Source organism: Lontra canadensis, unplaced genomic scaffold (genome assembly GCF_010015895.1).
Source record: "Lontra canadensis isolate GAN:19392208 unplaced genomic scaffold, GSC_riverotter_1.0 scaffold71, whole genome shotgun sequence".
Lineage (NCBI taxonomy): Eukaryota > Metazoa > Chordata > Mammalia > Carnivora > Mustelidae > Lontra > Lontra canadensis.
This window is the reverse complement of record NW_022631065.1, coordinates 7631357-7651107: the sequence shown is the minus strand read 5'-3', so window position 1 is coordinate 7651107 and position 19751 is coordinate 7631357.

Below are 19751 nucleotides of genomic sequence, written 5' to 3'. Positions count from 1 at the left end.
GGATTATCACTGTGAAAATTTAGAATACTAGGAGATCGAGATTCTAAAACTTGGAGTTTTAAGAAAAAACACAAAGAGGAGCATCTGAGTGGCTCAGTTGGTTGAGCATCTGACTCTTGGTTTTGGTTCAAGTCATGATCTCAGGGTCATGGAGTCAAACCCCATGTTGGGCTCCGCACTCAGCACAAAGTCTGCTTATCCCACTTCCTCTTGCCCACCCCCCCCAAATAAATAAATAAATAAAAATACCATCAGTTGGACTTTATAATTTTCCTCTCATTTATCTACAAAGAAGACAATCATTTATGGTATTCGTTTCTTTGAGAATTCGACACCTCTTTGTCTCAGAAAAAGTAAAATGTCAACCATTTTCTGATTTTATATATAAGATTACTTCATGTGTCACTGATAGAAATAAACAGATCAGCATATTTTGACCACACTGACAATACCATGTTTTTGTTTTTGTTTTTGTTTTCCAAATGTGATACCACCATTTCTTCAAACTAAAGAAAAACAAGCACCTTTTTTTTTTTTCTTTTTTTTCCTGGACGGGAAGAGGGTGAGATTTGATTTCTATTTTCTGATTGAGAATTTTTGTCAATGCTGTTAAATTCCAGGTACACACAGAACGTCATGTTTCTCTTCTACTTCTTAACTGAAAACATGGAGTGTTAGGATTGTATGCCTCACTGCCTGCATGTCACCTCTCTGAGAATATTGGAATCACATAATAGCACTGATCAGGATATTAAATCATCTTGTGAAATGACTGGTGCTCAACTTCAACATAGGTAATTTCAATAGCCAGCTGTCCATGTGTTTCCAGTTCTTTTCCATACATTTCTACAAATGATACTACACACATCATGTACCCAGTTGAAAGAAGATATCATAAGAACATACCCTAGTAAAAGAGGCTAAAATCATTATGCCTTATGGTCTCCCAATCTTAGTAAAACTCGATATGTGGGTAGTGGTCTAAATTTAAACCAGCTCATTAATGCAGACCATTTCCCTTTCCTCCTGATGAACCCAAAGTAGTAGTGACAATCATGCAACAACATGTCTATATCTGTTATTCATATATATCTTCAACATCACTGTATTCACAAGCCTGAGTCTATCTTTGTCTTAAAGATGACTTGCAACACACAAAACATGAACATCTTTTAGGAGAACTAGCAAAAGGGGTTATCTAATATTGTCTCCTTTCAGTTTCACTAATGGAAGCCTACTCTAGAAAATCCACAACTTCATTTTATGGCATCATTCTTGAAAGAAATGTTTCATCTTGCCAAGGCTTAACCCAATATATAAAGAAAAACTGAGTTACATTTTAGAAAAATAATCTGGGATAGATTACCTACTTTTAATGCAAACATATTCCCTCTACATACTGAAATCACAAATTATAAGAGTGTTACATAGGACCCTCAAATAATAAGTTTAATCAGTGAAATTACTTTATAATATTAAATAGCTATCTATGTAGAGTGAAATATAGCCAATTAAACTCTACTTTCCATCTTTAATTTCCACAATTTTTTTGACTTACGTAAGATAGAAGGAAAACACAAAGATCTCTACAGTCCAAATAATAGGTGTGAGGAGTCAGAATTCCCCATCAGAAATGTCAAAGCGTATCAGGGATTTCTGTTGGGTACACAAGGGAAAACTTGAGTTTGCCATGCCAAGTGCAGTTGAATTGGTATGGGTATATTTTTATATTTAATTACCCATTTACATGATATACAGTGCAGTTGGGTAAATCGTACTCTAGACAATACAAAAGCATATTATTGTCAATTCACTCCTCCAGACTTAATTGTCCTTACTATACACTTTTCTCCCCAGACTCCACTTATGTCATTTCCGTTTGACTCTGTTCTCACACTGCAATCTGGATATGATACAGGATTTCGACATCCAGTGGTCTTTGTTAGTACTTTCCTACAAAACATTCCATAATCCTGACATAGCCAAGGCTACCGATGTTATATTAAACATGACTAGAAAACTGTCAAGAATCTGCATGAATGTAAGATCCCCAAAAGTTATTCATCTAATAACTGAAAATTTGTGTCATTTTACCAGCATCTTCTCATTTTCATCACTTCTCCCCTCCCCTAAATTTCTAGCAACCACTATTTTACTCTCTACTTTGAGTTTGACTCTTTTAAATTTCACATGTAAGTGAGATCATACAATATTTGTCTTTCTGACTTACTTCACTTACTATAATGTTCTCCAGGTCCATCCATCATCATTGAGAAACATAGTTTAGTAAAAGGAAGAATTTTCAAATCTTGTTTGACACTAGAATCCCATGTTCTCTGAACACTTTCTTCTCTCCTTTTTCCTTTTGCATTATATACACTATTAGTTGTTAAATCCCAGAAGCTGATAATCATCCATAGCCTGGTAAATCAGAAAATCTTGTATCTTACTCTTTTTTTTTAAAAAATGATTTATTTATGTACTTGAGAAAGAGCACGTATGAGCAGCACGAGGAACAGAGACAAAAGCAGGGAGAAAGAATAGCAATCAGATTCCCCACTGAACTCAGAACCAGACATGGAGCTTGATTCATGAGATCATGGATCCAGGATCCATGAGATTATGACCTGAGCCTGAAATTAAGAGCCGGCCGCTCGACTGACTGGCCACCTAGGTGCCCTATTCCTTCAAGACACACCTAAAATTCTTCCATTTCCTATGCCTACACATCTGCCTTGCCTAAAATTTCTAGAAGTGATTGTCCTAAAATTTCCTACTAGTTTCTCTTTTATTTGCCTTATTTAAAAGCCACATGGATGTCCTTCTTATTTCTTAAACATGTTTAACTTTGTAAACTGCCAAAATATTTCCAAACTAGCTGTCCCATTTTGCTTTCCACCAGCAGTGTATGAGAATTCCAACTGTCCTTTGACCTTGCTAGCATTTGATTTTGCCAGATTTTTGCTTGTGTGTTTGTTTTAATCCATTCTAATATGTATATTATAATATCTCATGCGGTTTCAATTTGCATTTCCCTAATGATCAATGATCTTGAGTATCCTAAATGTGTTGAATTGTCATCTATTTATCTTTTGTTCAAATCTGTAGCCCATCTCGTTATTTTGCTTTGTTGTTATTGTTTGTTTTGTTATACAGTTGTGTGTTTCATATATTCTAGATACATGTCTTTTTATCAAATATGTGTTTCACAAATATTCTCTCCAGTGTTTACCTTATCTTTTCAATTTCATAACAGTATCTTTCTTCTTTTTTTAAATTTTATTTATTTATTTTGACAGAGAGAGATAACAAGTAGGCAGAGAGGCAGGCAGAAAGAGAAGGGGAAACAGGCTCCCCACTGAGCAGAGAGCCCGATGTGTGGCCTGATCCTAGGACCTTAAGACTATGGCCTGAGCTGAAGGCAGAGGCTTTAACCCACTGAGACACCCAGGCACCCCAACAGTATCTTTCAAACAGTAGAAATTTATAATTGATGATTCTGTGTGTGCATGTATGTGTGTGTGTGTATAAATATATATGATATATATGCATACATATATACAGATATACACATCATATATATACACATATATACATCATATGTATTTTCTCTCTCTCTCTCTATATATATATATATATACACGATTACTCATGTGAGTTGTACTCTCTCTGTACATACATATGTGTATGTACATATATGTCTGTACACAGAGAGAATCTCTGCTAAATTCGAGGTCACAAAGATTTTCTCTAATTTCACTTTGAGGCAGTGGGATCACCCCCCTTCATTTTACTTTACTTAGATTTCATCACAGTGTTGACTAGGGCTCAGCAGTAATACTGTATACTACAATAACCAGTAGCAGGGTCATATGATTCAGACACCAGAGCTTCCTAATTGGTTTATGGATATCAGACTGATACCCCTTCGGGTAGCATAAGTTCCTTGCACTTCTTGGGGGAAAAAAAAAAAGATAAAGGAAAACATCCTATGCCAGAACTGGGGTTGGGGTTAGGGATAATAGAATTACTCCTGATAATCTGGTCTGTGGATACTTGAGACATAATTAACTCAAAAAATTATTGTATTATAGGACTTGTACTTTGAGCACTATTGTACAGCTCATAGTTATTTTATCCATGATTAACAAGAATGGGGAAAACCTGAAATAGTCACTGTATATGGAAATATTCATGAAATGGAGCTATTGCTATGATACTCCTATTTATAATGGCAGGTTGATTTAAAAGAACAAATCTATGAAATCAAGCTCTTGTACTGAGCATTTTACAAGTGTTACTCTGATAATTATATCACTGACCAAAACTGTAGCATCTACCTCACTCATAGTTTATTTAAACCTTCCATTTTCACAAGAAGGCCCAGACTAGTGAAGTTTAGGGGAAAACTAAAATCATAATAAAGTGTGACTGATTCATATATCCACATTAACCTTCTCAAACATACTTTCCTTTATAACATTGATTCTCATTATACTGTGTCCCTAATTACAACTTTCTAGAATTTTATAAAAAAAAAAAATCTGAACATTTAAAATACAATTCTTTGTCAACCATTATAATTTGTTCCCACATTTAAGATGAATTCTTTGCTCTGTGAATCTAAATAAGTATCATATTTCCGTTGAGTATTGTAAAGAATTGTATACAGACTCAAATACTTAACAAATGTAGGGATCATTAAGCCTCATGTAAGCAATGAATTTTGCTATGCTTGGTAGTCTCAGACCTTTATTTCTCAGTCACCCTCACTGCAATTCTCTATATTACTGATGAAAAAGAATAACAAAAGATAAAACCGTGACATTACAGGAAAATTTCCAGTGAAGTGTGTCTTTATTACAGAAGTTTAAGGCTTATTTTCAATCAAGTTCTTTTACTATCTTTCACGACTATTCATGGACAATAAACGGAACATTTCAGAACATTGCATTAATATTTATGAGCTTTTCATATGGCTAGTTACTAACTAAAGTATTTCAATTTGTTAACAAGAAAAGATCCAGCTAAGAATTATGGACAGGTCATTCAATTTTAGCAAAATGTAATAAATCAATGTCTTAGAAATGAATGATGTATTCAAATCATAGTGTCTCTGCTCATTCGGTTGCAGAACTGCAAAGGTTATCTACATCCCAAAGATGCATGGCTCCGTATATGTTGTATCCACCTTCAGATATCAATCCATTTCCCTTTCTTCACCTCCAAATTTCCACACCTTAATATTCTGTTGCCCTAAAGCTATTCTCCTTTTTCAGAGCATTTATCAGTGCTGCCCATCCCTGGGAAAATCCTCATGACTCTCTTGCTGCCACTGTAATAAGTTATTCCTCTCCGATTATGGCTAGAAATTATTGATTATACACATCAGTATTATCTATGTTGTGAATTATCTCAGTAAAATTTAATCCCAAGAGAATATTGTGCTTGATTCTGTAACTTAGTTTTTGTACAGTGATTGCAAATCTATTTTTAAAGTAAAAGAATAAATCTATGAAATAGAATAACACTAAAACTGTTAAAATAGCTGTGGGCTTCAAAAATAAATGCATCTATTGAATGGGAAATTTGTTGGTCATGGCCTTAAATGACTTTTAACATAAAGGCTTTAAATTTCATTATGATTTATCATTATGAATGATACAGATGTCATCCTAACATTATCTCTTTTGTTAAGTGAATTGTAGCATACATAAAGGCATTTTTAGTTCATTAAAACTGAATCTCCTTTTTGCAATAACCCATGTAATAACTATATCAGACAATTTCACCAATGGATACTAAGACTAATGAGCAAACATTGGAAAATGATATTCACACCAGATTAAAGCGCCACTGCACAGATTACATCTTAATTATAAAGAAGAAATGTGTATTTACAATGGAGACATTTGGTGGCACAATCTTAACTAAGTGGTCAAGTTTGGCATTGCTTTTGTAATGTAATGCAGTGAAAAGAGCGCATCATTTCTGTAGTACTTTTGCTGGGAATTATTGTCCTCAATTTAATCAAGTGGAAACAGCTGAATCCCAAGCATTATGTTCTGAAAACAAAAACAAACAAACAAACAAAAATGGTCTGAACTTTTCAAAGGATGTCAAGCAATGAGATTTTTTTTTTTTTTTTAGTTTGAGAGGTAAAACACAATACCACATGCACTGTGTGAACATTAAGTGGATCCTGGATTAAATAAAGAAAACCATGAAAGATATTTTGAGGTTCTTTAGCAAAATGTGATTATGAGCCATGTTTTAGATGACAGTTTGAAATAATACTGATTTTCTTAGATGCTTCATGGTGATATGCTCTTGTAGAAGAATGTCATTGTTTAGGGGAGCATTTCGAGATGGGCTGTCATACCTTCAGAATTTTTGTATACTAAACTAGTGAAAAAGAGTAGATGTGGATAGATAGACATCAATATAGAGATAAACATAAGTACAGATAGATATGGAAAGGGTTGCAAAATGTGAAAAGTTAGTAAATCTGGAGGAAGGGTTTTGGGTAGTTACTGTACTATTCTTTCAACTTCACTGTGAATTTGAAAATTTTCAAAGTTGTTCAATTACTGAGGAAAAAAATCTTCATCAATAATTAAATTACCCTTTTAAGATATTCTTATTTTACATATTCTGTATATCAGATAAAATACTGATTATAAAGTACTGAGAATGATTAGGACAAAATTACCACTCAAGGAGTAAGGCTTTGAGGGAATAGAATTTATTTTGTGGAGAGCATTTTGAGCTAGAGAAGCAACCAACCACTAGTGTGGTCTGAGATTAAGGGAAGAAAAGAAAAATTATACAGGATAAAATACAACAAATAATAATAACAATCAAAAGATAAGAAACTATAAAAATATTTGCCATTTCTACTAAATTTTATAGTTTTTATTTCTTTGTCAGAGAGAGAGAGACTACACAAGTAGGGGCAGCAACAGGCAAAGGGAGAAGTGGGCTCCCCACTGAGCAAGGAGTGACATGGGACTCAATCCCCCAGATTCTGGGATCATGACCTGAGCCAAAGGCTGATGCTTAACCAACTGAGCCACCCAGGTGTCCCAATTTCTACTTAATTTTAACAGTCTAGACAAAGGAGAAGAAAAAAATAACTCGCTTAAACACACTCAAAATAAGAACAAAAGACCAACATACAATGAGATAGTAGTTGTCTCTCAAATTAGCAGACATTCAATACTACCACACTGAATGCAAAGATGTGAGGGCATAAAAAGTCTTATTATTAGTGAGAGTATAAAATATCAAAACATTTACAGAACAATTTGGCAAACAACTCAGTGCTCTTTAACTCAGCAACTCCACTTCTAGGAGTTGATATTACAGATGCACTAACAAATGTATCATTTTAATACATTCATAAATATGCAAAATGTCTTACATATAGAGATACTATCTCAGCACTGTTTGTAGTATCAAAAGATTGGAAATCACTTCAATGTTTCCCAGTAGGAGACTAGTTAAATGAGTTCTGGTGTATTCATTTAAAGGGATATTATGTTGTTCTTAAAATGTATTGATTTGTTGATATGGAACAAATCTGAAAAAAATAAATGAATTTTAAAAAGCAAGTGCAAGAGTACACTGTAATTTGTGCTGTGATAATCAAAAGTATATAAAAATATGGACATAGACAAGCCCATGCACGTATATACATCAGCACATAGGATTTTATTATGTAAAAATATTGTGTGCTTTTCAAGATACTTAATTAAGAATTTAGCAACAGTAGTTGCTCTGAAAAGATACTGGATCATTCAGGAACAGGGATAGGAGAGAAGCATTTTCCACTGGCTCTTTTGTAACATAAATAAAATGAACACATGTAAAAGGCAAATATCAACGTTCAGAAAACACTTGTAACAAAGAATCTCCAAAAATTTAAAATAATTTACATTAAAAAAAGCAATTAGAAATCAAAAAAGAAAATGAATGCCCAATTCAAAGACTAAAGAAAAGGTGCAACTCTGATAGTAAGAAAACAAAATAGCCACTAAATAAGTAAAAACAGATTATATTCCTTATAATTAAAAAAAAATCTACACACTTACCCTTCCTCTTCATTTCTTTTCTATCTGATTCTTTTTCATGTTTGAAAAATGATCATTATTTATCATGATATAAAATTCTATGATCCTGAGCTACATCTTCATGTCACATTTTAAAAAAAACCTTAGGTGTTTGTTTATTTGTTTTGTACGTTGTTGTTTCAGGTTAAAACATAAAGGGACTTTAAAAATCTTTAAAAAAACAAAAACAAAAACAGAAACTGTACACTTTCCAAAAATGCTTTCTATTTCCTTATGTAGCCTCAAAAGATATTCACTTCCAGTGATTCTTCAAAGTGGTTCCAATCTTTTCAGTTATAGTTATTTTTTCCATTTCCCAGTTTAGAAGCCTCTGCACCTGTTTTGTTTGTTGTGCTTGCTCTCCCTTTGAGAGACCCAGGATAGATGTGGCTGTCTGGGGCAGAAGCACTAATCCATGGCTGCATCATGTCCTGTCTGCACCCTAAGGTGCTAATAGCCATTGCAGTTTTAGGGTCGACTTTGGTTGTCTTTCTTCCTAAATCCCAACATTCATAATTAGGGGGGAATTTCCATGAGACTCACTGAAGAAAAGGAGTGTTATACTCATGTATTCAGAAAGCCTTCCACTTCTTTCCCAGCATGTATTGATTCATGTATCAGAGAGAGAATGCTAAATGGTTCAGCTTTTATACAAATAATCTTCAGAAGTCTGACTGTCCTGGCAGTTTTCAGCATAGCATTCCTTTCTTTGTTGTATTTTATTTTTGAAGTGTGTCCTGTCATAATTGTTTACTTGCTTGTGCTGATGTTTCTAACATATCTTCAAATATGTCAGAAACAGAAAATACCTTCACTTTGTGCTTTTTGATTGGTATTATTATTATTTTTTTCTACCCTACCTCCTATTCAGTTGAATGATGTTCAAATCTCAGATCTGCAGCTGGATGGCAGGTTGATATACATGGCTCTTATTCTGATCCTGTGGCTTTCACCCAGAAGACTGATGGTCTAAGATAGATTCTTTTTTTTTTTTTTTTTTGGACAGAGAGAGGGAAACACAAGCAGGGGGAGTGGGAGAGGGAGAAACAGGCCTCCCACCCAGCAGGGAGCCCGATGTGGGCCTCAATCCCAGGACCCTGGGATCATGACCCGAGCCGAAGGCAGCCGCTTAACGACTGAGCCACCCAGGTGCCCCCAAGATAGATTCTTATCTGAGCCCCATCATTGGGCTCTCTGACACTTTCAGCAGATGGAGTACATGAAAAAACATTGTTGCTAGGATGTCATGGTCACTATGTCTCTCTCTTGCTCTGCCCCTACTATGGCTTTTTTCTTTTAGGATTCAAGCTTCCCACTTATTCTCAGTCACTCACATACCTCCAAAATATTTTCTAGAATGTAGACAAAAGGATAAGTATTGAGAAAAGGAACAAAGCAGAATCTGTGGAGCAGAGTCAGTTCTCAGCCATCACTGCATATTGGTATGACCAAGCTAGCTGGTTAGTAAGTATTCCTTCCAGATATTTGATTTTGTAGGCCTGGAGAGCATCCAAGTAGTTTGCATTTTTAACAAAGACCTCAGGAGATTCATTCAAACTGACCACTGACCACAATATGAAAAATATTGCATTTCAGTGTTAGCTGCTAATTTATGAGCCTAGAGGCAAGCAATAAAGACTCACAGGTGATAATGCATACATAATATTTAAACATGCCCATTTTATATCTTGGTAAAAATATACAACTAGGCCATAAATGTTGAGTTTTAAACTAAAAAAAAGCGTCTTATATTCATTATCAACTGTATATTTTTTCTTTTAAGTATTTTCACGTTTGATCTAAACTTCAATTTATTTATTTATTTATTTATTTTTAAAGATTTTATTTATTTATTTGACAGAGAGAGAGATCACAAGTAGGCAGAGAAGCAGGCAGAGAGAGAAGGGGAAGCAGGCTCCCTGCCAAGCAGAGAGCCCAATGTGGGGCTCAATCCCAGGACCCTGGGATTATGACCTGAGCCAAAGGCAGAGGCTTTAACCCACTGAGCCATCAGGTGCCCCTAAACTTCATTTTAAAACAAAGGTTTCCATTTAGCAGGGGAAGAGTTGGGATTGTTTTATGAGTCTTAGTCTTCTGGATTTTTGTTGTACATTAGAGGAAATGGTGAGAGTCTGAATTAGGGCTGGTATGCACACTGTGTTTATGGGGGGGAAAATGTCCCATAATATACCAAATGTGCTCTTAGCTGTTCTAGAAAAGGAAAATGTTTATATCGCATTTGACCATAAAGACACTGATGTCATTCACATTAATAAAAGAAAATTTGGATTTTTCAAATTATGTTGGCATCAGAAAAAAGGAAAATGATTTGTAAGCACCTACAGATATATAAAAGAAACTCGAATCCACAGGTAAGGTATAAACCACAGAGTGAAAAATCATTACAACTAATGTACATTGTGCAAGAGATTACTGAGCCAACACAGAATACAGCATAGCAACAAACAATACATTCCCGAGCAAGAGGAAAAATGGAACAACTATCTTTCAACCTTACTGTTACCATGTGACAAAGTAAAATGTGTGTTTTACTTTTTCAGCTCTGGCTAGGTGGCTTAGATGACAAAACACTATCTTTCAGGCAATCTGAGTTCTTTAAGAAAATGCAGAAAGGGGGCACCTGGGTGGCTCAGTGGGTTAAAGCCTCTGCCTTCGGCTCAGTTCATGATCCCAGGGTCCTGGGATCAAGCCCCGCATGGGGCTCTCTGCTTGGCAGGGAGCCTGCTCTCCCCCCCACCCCCATGCCTGCCTCTCTGCCTACTTGTGATCTCTGTCTGTCAAATAAATAAAATAAAATCTTTAAAAAAAAAAAAAAGAAAATGCAGAAAGTAAACAGTACAAATTATAAAGTTATTTATTTTTTAAGAATAGGCTGTTTTGAAGAAAAGTCAAGGGCTTAAAAGGTTTTATTATGATGAGATGGCAATGATTATGTGCATAAGATAAACACATTTATTAAATCACATGTGCCAATGAAGGTTGTGAAGTAGCACAAGGCTGCTCTTATTAAAGGTAATGAGGTGTAGTCATTTGAAAATATGTCCTACTTCTAAATGCCTATAAAATGCAAACTAGACTAATTCTGCTGAGTTATGTTAATAACTAGTGAAAAGCATCTTATTCTGAAGTACTTCAAAAACAAATTATTCAAAGTGTCTACCAGGTGTTGTGGAAGGCAGGAACAGAGGAAGTTTGGTTTTGGGTTTTTTCCAAGTCACCTTTAGGAGTATTCCAGAGCTTCGGAAAGTGGCTTATCAGTACACATTTGAATATTTTAATTACGCACTTCAAAAAATACTTCAGAGTCATTTGACTAAAAGTGCAATTTGTGTATTACATTTTACTACTTAAATCAACTATGAAATAGCATTTTAAATTAAAATCCAATACACTTTGCATTCACTCTGTTCAAGAAAATTGAAGCTAATTATAACTCTCAAATTAAGCAAGACTAGGGGAGCAAACAATGCAATTTTTACAATATTACACATTATTACATGTGAAAATAACTATACTCTTTATTCAAGAAAAACTGTCAAATATTCAAAAGAAAAGGTGTTAGGTAGAATGGTGTTAGAAATACATCTTTTGAGTATTTTGTGGGATAAACCTGCAAGAATTATACATGGAACTCAATTGTTAATTACTCTCTTTTCAAAGGTCATGTTCCTCTAGCATCCTTGAAAATAGGAATTGATTTTCCATGTGGCTCCTTCTTAACCCATGAGTCAGAGTACATTTCTGACATTGAAAACTGGGCTCCCAGTTAGTGGCTTCCGGAATTTAGGGATTTTATCTACACTTGTAATCATGTTGCTTTCATAATTTTAACTCCATGAGTAAAGTCATGCAAAGAGACTGTACTTTCCTATATTGTCTTGTCTCTTGATTTCACTTACCTCTACCATTCAACAACCATTGTTTATAACAGATTTTATAGGTACTGCTGGGTTGTCAACTTCATTAGATAACACCAAATAATTTTCCAAAACTACTGTATGAATTTATACTTCCACCCAGCAACGTTTAAGATTTTTCCCATTCATTGATTCCTTGCTAACACTTCATGTTTTCAACATTTAAAATTTGTGAGTGGAGAGTACAGTATATTTTATTGGATTATTATAGTTTAATGTACCTTAATATTATTGATGCATCTTTTATTATTCCTGCCAATTATTCAAATTTAATCATTAATTTTTTTCATTGGAATTCTTATATTTTGGATACAGATCCTTTAGTCCTTTACTGTTACACACACACACACACACACACACACACACACACACACACAATGGGAAGGGACTTCCCATTAAATCAAAAGGATTAAAAAGTCAGGAAATTCTGCCATTCCCAACATGAATAGACCTGAGGACATCATGTGAAGTGAAGTGAGCCAGGGAAGACAAATCCAGTGTGATCTCACTTCTATGTGAAATATAAAATCATAAACTCATAGAAGCAGAGACGAGATTAGTGGTTGCAAGAGCTGGGGAAAGGAGAAAATGGGAAGGTGAGAGTCAAACGGCACTATGTTTCAGTTATACATGATAAATAAGTTCAGAAGCCTTACTATACATCTTTTAATTCTCTAAAGGTTTCTTTCATAAAACAGAAGTTCTTATTCTGACAGCCATCAAATTCATCAATGATTTCCTATATTGCTTTTGTGTTTGTTTGATTTTTTTTTAAGATTTTTTAAGATTTGACAGAGATCACAAGTAGGCAGAAAGGCAGGCAGACAGAGGAGGAAGCAGGCTCCCACTGAGCAGAGAGCCTGATGTGGGGCTCGATCCCAGGACCCTGGGATCATGACCTGAGCTGAACGCAGGGGCTTTAACCCACTGAGCCACCCAGGTGTCCCTGTTTGTTTTATTTTTAAAAAACTTTTCTCTATCTCACAATTACTTACACATTTCTAAGACATTAGTTAATGATTTTTGAAAAAATATGGATTTTACCATTCATATTTAAGTTCTGTCCACTTAGAATTAACTTTGTATTGTGCAGCAATTTTCCATTTGGAGACAGACTACCCTCTTCTCATTGTTTTCCAATGGCACTGCTGCCTCAGAGGACTTTTCAACCTGTGTATTCTGTATATGTCTGTCTCTGATTCAGTGCCACCCTATCTTAATTAACATAGTTTCGAAATCATTTTTCCTAATAATTGATAGTCTTTTACAAATAAAAGTTGGATAATACAACAAAACCCCCAAATAATTTTTTTACATTTTGATTTACAGTTCATCAAATCTATAGAAAAAAATTGTAGCGTATAAATATTTTTATTATACCAACTCTCTTTATGACAGTAATATAACTGTCTGTAATTAAGTATTATTTTAAAGTTTCCTAATAATTTTCTATAATTTTCTTTACTAAGGAATTCAGTACATAACATAAGAAACAACAGGTGATAGTGAGAATGTGGAGAAAGGAGGACTCTCATGCACTTCTGGTAGGAATGCAAATTTGTGCAGCCACTGTGGAAAACAGTAGGGAGGTTCCTCAAAAACTTAAAAATATAACTACCTTATAATTCAGCAATTGCACTATTAGGTATTTACCCAAAGGATACAAAAATACTAATTCAAAGGGATATATGCACCCTGATATTTATAGCAGCATTATCTACACTAGCCATATTCATGGAAACAGACCAAGTGTCCATCAAAGATGAATGGATAAAGATGTGGCAGATGATAGATAGATAGACAGACAGATAGATAGATATAGACCAATCCTGGGATCCAGCCCCTCATTGTATTTGGCTTCCTGCTCTCCCTCTACCCCTCCCCTGGCTCAGCTCTCTTGGTGCCTAAAATAAATAAATAACATTTTAAAAACTAAATAAGTATTTGATATTTTAATGAAACCAGAGAGGGAGACAAACCATAAGAGACTTTTAATCTTAGGAAACTGAAGGCTGCTGGGAGGGAGGGGTAGGCTGGGTGATGGACATTGGGGAGCGCATATGTTATGGTGAGTGCTATGAATTGTGTAAGACTGATGAACCATAAACCTATACTCCTGAAACAAATAATACATTATATGTTAATTTAAAAAATTTTGGCATCTTGGGAGAAAGAAGTTCCTGCTCCTCCCAGTATGCCTGGGCTATTTTGGCATGCTTTTTTTTTGCATCTGAATTTTGGAATGTTGATGAGAATTATTTTATATGTATAGATAAAGTTGGAGGGGGAAGGAACACCTGGCTCTCTATTATCCATCCCCTTTCTTTGCTTTATTTCCCATTTTTCCCCTTTTCTTTCCACTTATTGTATTAATAAACTTTAAGCTTTCTTGAGGGGGGTGCTCTCTATATATTTAGAAATTAATTTTCTTATAATTCTTACTCTCAATAACCATGATACACCTTCCCATGAATTAAGATACTTTTATTTACATTCTTCAAAGAACTCTTGAATATCCTTTACTAAATTTCCTCATGTAATTTAGATCTTCTGGCTGTTATAGACTATACACTTTTTAAATTATATCTTTTTAAAATTTAATTAATGCTTGTATATAACAACTTTATTGATTTTTATGTTTCTTTCTTTTCCAAAAACTTGATGAGTTAAGTTACCAATTTCAAAAGTCTCTACAGATTATTTTGGATTTACTGCATACATAATTGCAAATAAATCTGCAAATGATTCCAATTTTGGTCCTTTTCTTACTTAACAAAGGCCGCAGGGTGACTGGGTGGCTCAGTGGGTTAAAGCCTCTGTCTTCAGCTCAGGTCATGATCCCAGGGTCCTGGGATCGGGCCCTACGTTGGGCTCTCTGCTCAGTGGGGAGCCTGCTTCTTCCTCTCTCTCTCTGCCTGCCTCTCTGCCTACTTGTGATCTCTGTCTGTCAAATAAATAAATAAATAAAATCTTAAAAAAAAAAAAAAGGCCAAAGTACAATTTTGAAAAATGTGACAGAAGGAAGCATTGTTAGTGGAAATGCCTAAATTGTTTGATGTTTCTTATGTGTATAAATAATTAATAAGTTGATAGAGTACTCTTCAATTTCCAATTTACAAAAAAAAAATCTTTTCAATCATGAAAGAATTTAATTTTTCTTGCATTTTCACACCTTTTGAGAAGGTTTACTTCTCTAATCTATAAATATAGTGGATTATACAAGCACACGTTCTATCTTAAACCCTGCCTGGTCAAGATGTATTATTATTTTAAATTTAATTTACCAAGTATTTTATTAGGGTTATTTGTATCAGCATGTATCAAACATCCTTAGATCCAAAATAAACTGTGCTTTCACAATAGTAAAACAGTTATAGAATCAAGGGCATGTGCCCAAATAAAGCCCATAATCCTTCAAACCATTTCTGGATGCACAGGATCCCTGAATGGCCTTCTGCAATGGCCTTGCCCCTGCCACCAGGCATGAGAGAGCCTCTTCCCATGTCTTTCCTGCTGAGGCTGAACTACAACATAGGCATATATTCTTCCCTGGATCAGAGACATCTGTAAGAGACAACTGTTTTGAGAGGATGTAGATAGAGTTTGGCGTGCAAGCTTGGATGTTGTCAACAGTACATAAGAAACCACTCAGTGCAGTACTGAAATACTGACAGAAAAACAAGGAACAGATCATGAGTCAGGAACAGGATTTAGCTCTCCTTGGGATAACATATCTATACCTGGAATTCAAATGAATCACTGAATTTTAAATTTCAATATGGCTCCATCCAGATCCTTATATAGGTATGTTTATCAAGGAAGGAACAAAGACTACATACTATTTTAGTTTTAATTTTGTTTTGCAGTTTTCAAATACCTATCTCTCTATCTATCTATCACGTTCACTTGCATTTGTACTCTGGCTTGGAGCTCCACAAATGTGAAGGAAGGCCAAACATTAATATTTGAACTTTTCTTTTAGTTTTCTTTTATTAAACTGTCTTTATTCATTTTTTAAATCAATATTACACTATTTTCATAAAATAGGTAGTTTTCCCTTTTATAATACACAGATACAATTCAAATAAAAGTCATTAACTTTCTAAAATTTATGGTAAAACTTGCTATAAATAATCAAGGTCTGTTTTTTTGATCAGTATAGTTTTGATTACTAATCCAATATTTTAATTTTTATTGGTTGTTGTAAAAATTGTACTTTGTGGTGTTATCTTTTCAAATGTTCAGGCATGCATTTTTAATTATAATGTGATATTTACTTTAATTGAACAAGTTTATAGCTCCACAATTGTATGCTTTTAATATATTTCAAACTCTACTATTGGGCTTCTAATATCAATGCCTTTTGTGTTTATTCCCTGTTTGTTTTTTTATATCGCACTGTGTATAGGACTAAGAAAGGGTTTTTTTTTTTTAATATTATCTGTTTAGAAATTAAAGAATGCATTTACTTTCTCTTACAATTTAACCACAAATTTTGAAAATGCTTTCTTATGTTTTTTTCAAACATTCTAAGTTTACTCAACATCTCTGTCCTCTTACGGAATGAACCAAATTAACTTACCAACTTCTTTGACAATTGATCTCCTTTCTTAACTGCTCTGTCTTTCATGTTATTAAAAGCAAAAATAGTGATTTTGTTTTTACAAGAAGAAAATAATAAGTCTCAGATTCAATACCAAATTGGATTTAATAACCTATTTCTTTGCAGTTATGTAGCTCATTATGGCTTCTTTCTTCCCACCATTTTCTCTTTGGTTCTCTTCTCACTCTTGACATTTCTGCTGACACCATTTGGAGTCATTGCTGAGAGTGATACAATTTTGAATTGAATCAACATTACTCCCTTGAATACTATTGGATATAAGTTTAGATTTAAGGGTTTATAGTTACTGTGTCTCAGACTTTGGAATTTTTACTGGATTAACCCTGACATCTGTAATCAGTGCAAGAAGCTTGCTGTCATGCTCATTTCTTTCACTGATAATCTGTCTTTTTTCTCTGGATGCTCTTATGTATTACATGAGGTAATACAATCTCACCTATGTACACCTCACTTTTTTCTTTTTCTTTTTCTTTTTCTTTTTCTTTCTTTCTTTTTTTTTTTAAGATTTTATTTATTTGACAGAGAGAGAGTACAAGCAGGGGAAGCAACAGTGGGAGGGGGAGAAGTAGGCTCCCCACCAATCAGGGAGTCCAATGTGGGGCTTGATCCTAGGACCCTGGGATCATGACCTGAACCAAAGGCAGATGCTTAACCAACTGGTCCACACAGGCACCCCTAAGCTTTTTTCTTTATCCATGATATTTTATATCACCACCATGTTCTGTTACACATCTGTTGTTGTTTAAACTAGTTTCTTTTTATGTGTTCAACTGAACGTACATCTTTCTCTAATACAGCAAATTTTGCAGCCATTACTCTGAAAATGCTTCTTCCACTTGTTCCTCTATTACTTATTCTGGATATATGACTCTAATTTTCATGCTGTTTTATTTTATTTTATTTTATTTTATTAATATTTTTCACCTCTTCTTGTCCTGTCTTGAAGTACAAACATTATCTTTTTTATTATTGATGTTCTCTTCATATATTTTTTTCATAGTATTCTATTGATCTGTTCTTTAACTAATGCTGTCCTTTATCTCTGACATAAATTTAAAACATAATTATCATCAAGTCTGCTTCAGGTTCCTCTCATTTCTATCTGTGGGGGTATGAATTCTCTAACTTAAGGAGTTTTGTTTTTGTTTTTAAGGAGTTTCTTTTTTAACTATTTTCATAAGATTAATTTTTCACATGTGTTTTGAAAGGTGTTTGCTAAACTATCTTGAATAAGATATGATTCCTTCTTATCACCACTGTAGTTTTAAGTTCCTTTCATATAATCCTTTAGGCTTACCAGATCATAAGGAGATCTCAGATTGGTGGTAAATGGCCTCAACCTTCAGGAGATACCCAAGCCCAATGTATTATCAGGCCAGGTCCTGGATGAATAGCTTTCTGCTTTGAGCCACCCCCCAATAGGTGCTTGACAACAGCTGTAGTACTTGGCAGAGAGTACATTCCTTTTTCAAACCCCCTCACCTTCTGTCTCTGAGCACAGAACTCCAGCCAGGTCCCAAGTTTATATGGAGTTTGGCTTCTATCATCACCATAAGGGACTCCAGAAAATAGGACTCTGGGTGCCCTCTATATAACTCTAATTCAATTCTACCTATAACTTCAGACTTTTTGGGGGTGGGGACACAGATCTACAGAATTGTCTATATGTTTTTGATTGTTTACTGTAATCCATTCATGACTGCTATATGCCTGGGATAAAGTAATTGTTGGGAAAATCTCGGGCTGAATCCATGGGACACCTAACTACAGGTTCTATACATTCTTTCTTAAACAGAAAACTTTCTTCGATATGGAATTTAGAAGGTTGAAATCTGATTCATATCTTTCCCAAAGCAATTTAATGAACAATTTGTCTTTTTTGCTTTAATGATCTGAAATACCAGCTTTATCATAAAACCCGTCTACATACTTCTTTTGATTAATGTGTTTATTTCTGTGACAATATCATTCCGTTTTGGTAACTGAAGCATGCTACAGGCTGTAACTATCTGAAAAAGCTAGTATTTCCTCAAAATTTCCTCAAAAAAATTATGTACCTCCTGGCTACCTCAAACACTTACTTATTCCAGAACTTTAATAATTTTCAATAGCTGGCAATTAAACAATTCTAATATTTCAACTGGAATCTTATACTAGTTACCAAAGTACATTTAAAGAGATATCACCATCATCAGCCTTAAAATATGTTTTCAGGACCCCAGCTTTACAATCTTATTAGGTATAAACAGTGATATTACATTTTCTCATATATCAACATTGATACAACTTATTCTAATACCTTCTTAATATGTACTGGTGAGCATTTTCAGAACAACATTAAATAAGAAAAATTCTATTATCTTTATAGATAAACATAGTCCTGAATTTGTTTTGTTATTTTACAAACACTTGCATACAGAAGAAGAGAGTGTCTAATGCATTTGTGCCTATGTGTGCAATGTGTGTGTAAATCTATATATCTAGATAAGTAGATAGATTTTATTTATAAATAATTATATTTTTTAAATAAAATCTATCTAATTCTCTATATATTTTATCTATGGTTATTTCTATATAGAGATAGATAGATAATTATGGAAAAAGACATGAGGTAATACAATCTCACCTATGTACACTTCACCTCATAAACCTCTAGCTGCCTGGAAACCCTAAACGCATCATTTCATTTGTATCTGTAAGAAACACATACTACAGTAAATTTGATGAATTATTCACATATATGTATGTATATATATATATATATATATATATATATATATTTAAGATTTTATTTATTTGACAGAGAGAGAGGGATCACAAGTAGGCAGAGAGGCAAGCAGAGACAAAGGGAGAAGCAGGCTCCCCGCTGAGCAGGGAGCCTGATGAGGGGCCCGATCCCAGGACCCTGATCATGACCTGAGCCAAAGGCAGACACTTAAACTGACTGAGCCACCCAGGCACCCCTTTTTTTTTACACTCCTAATTGTAACCATCCTTCAGAACAACCTATTGCTTAAAATATAACCTTTGAGAAATTATACTAGTTGCCAAGCATGCTTAGATATAGCCTTAAGAAAA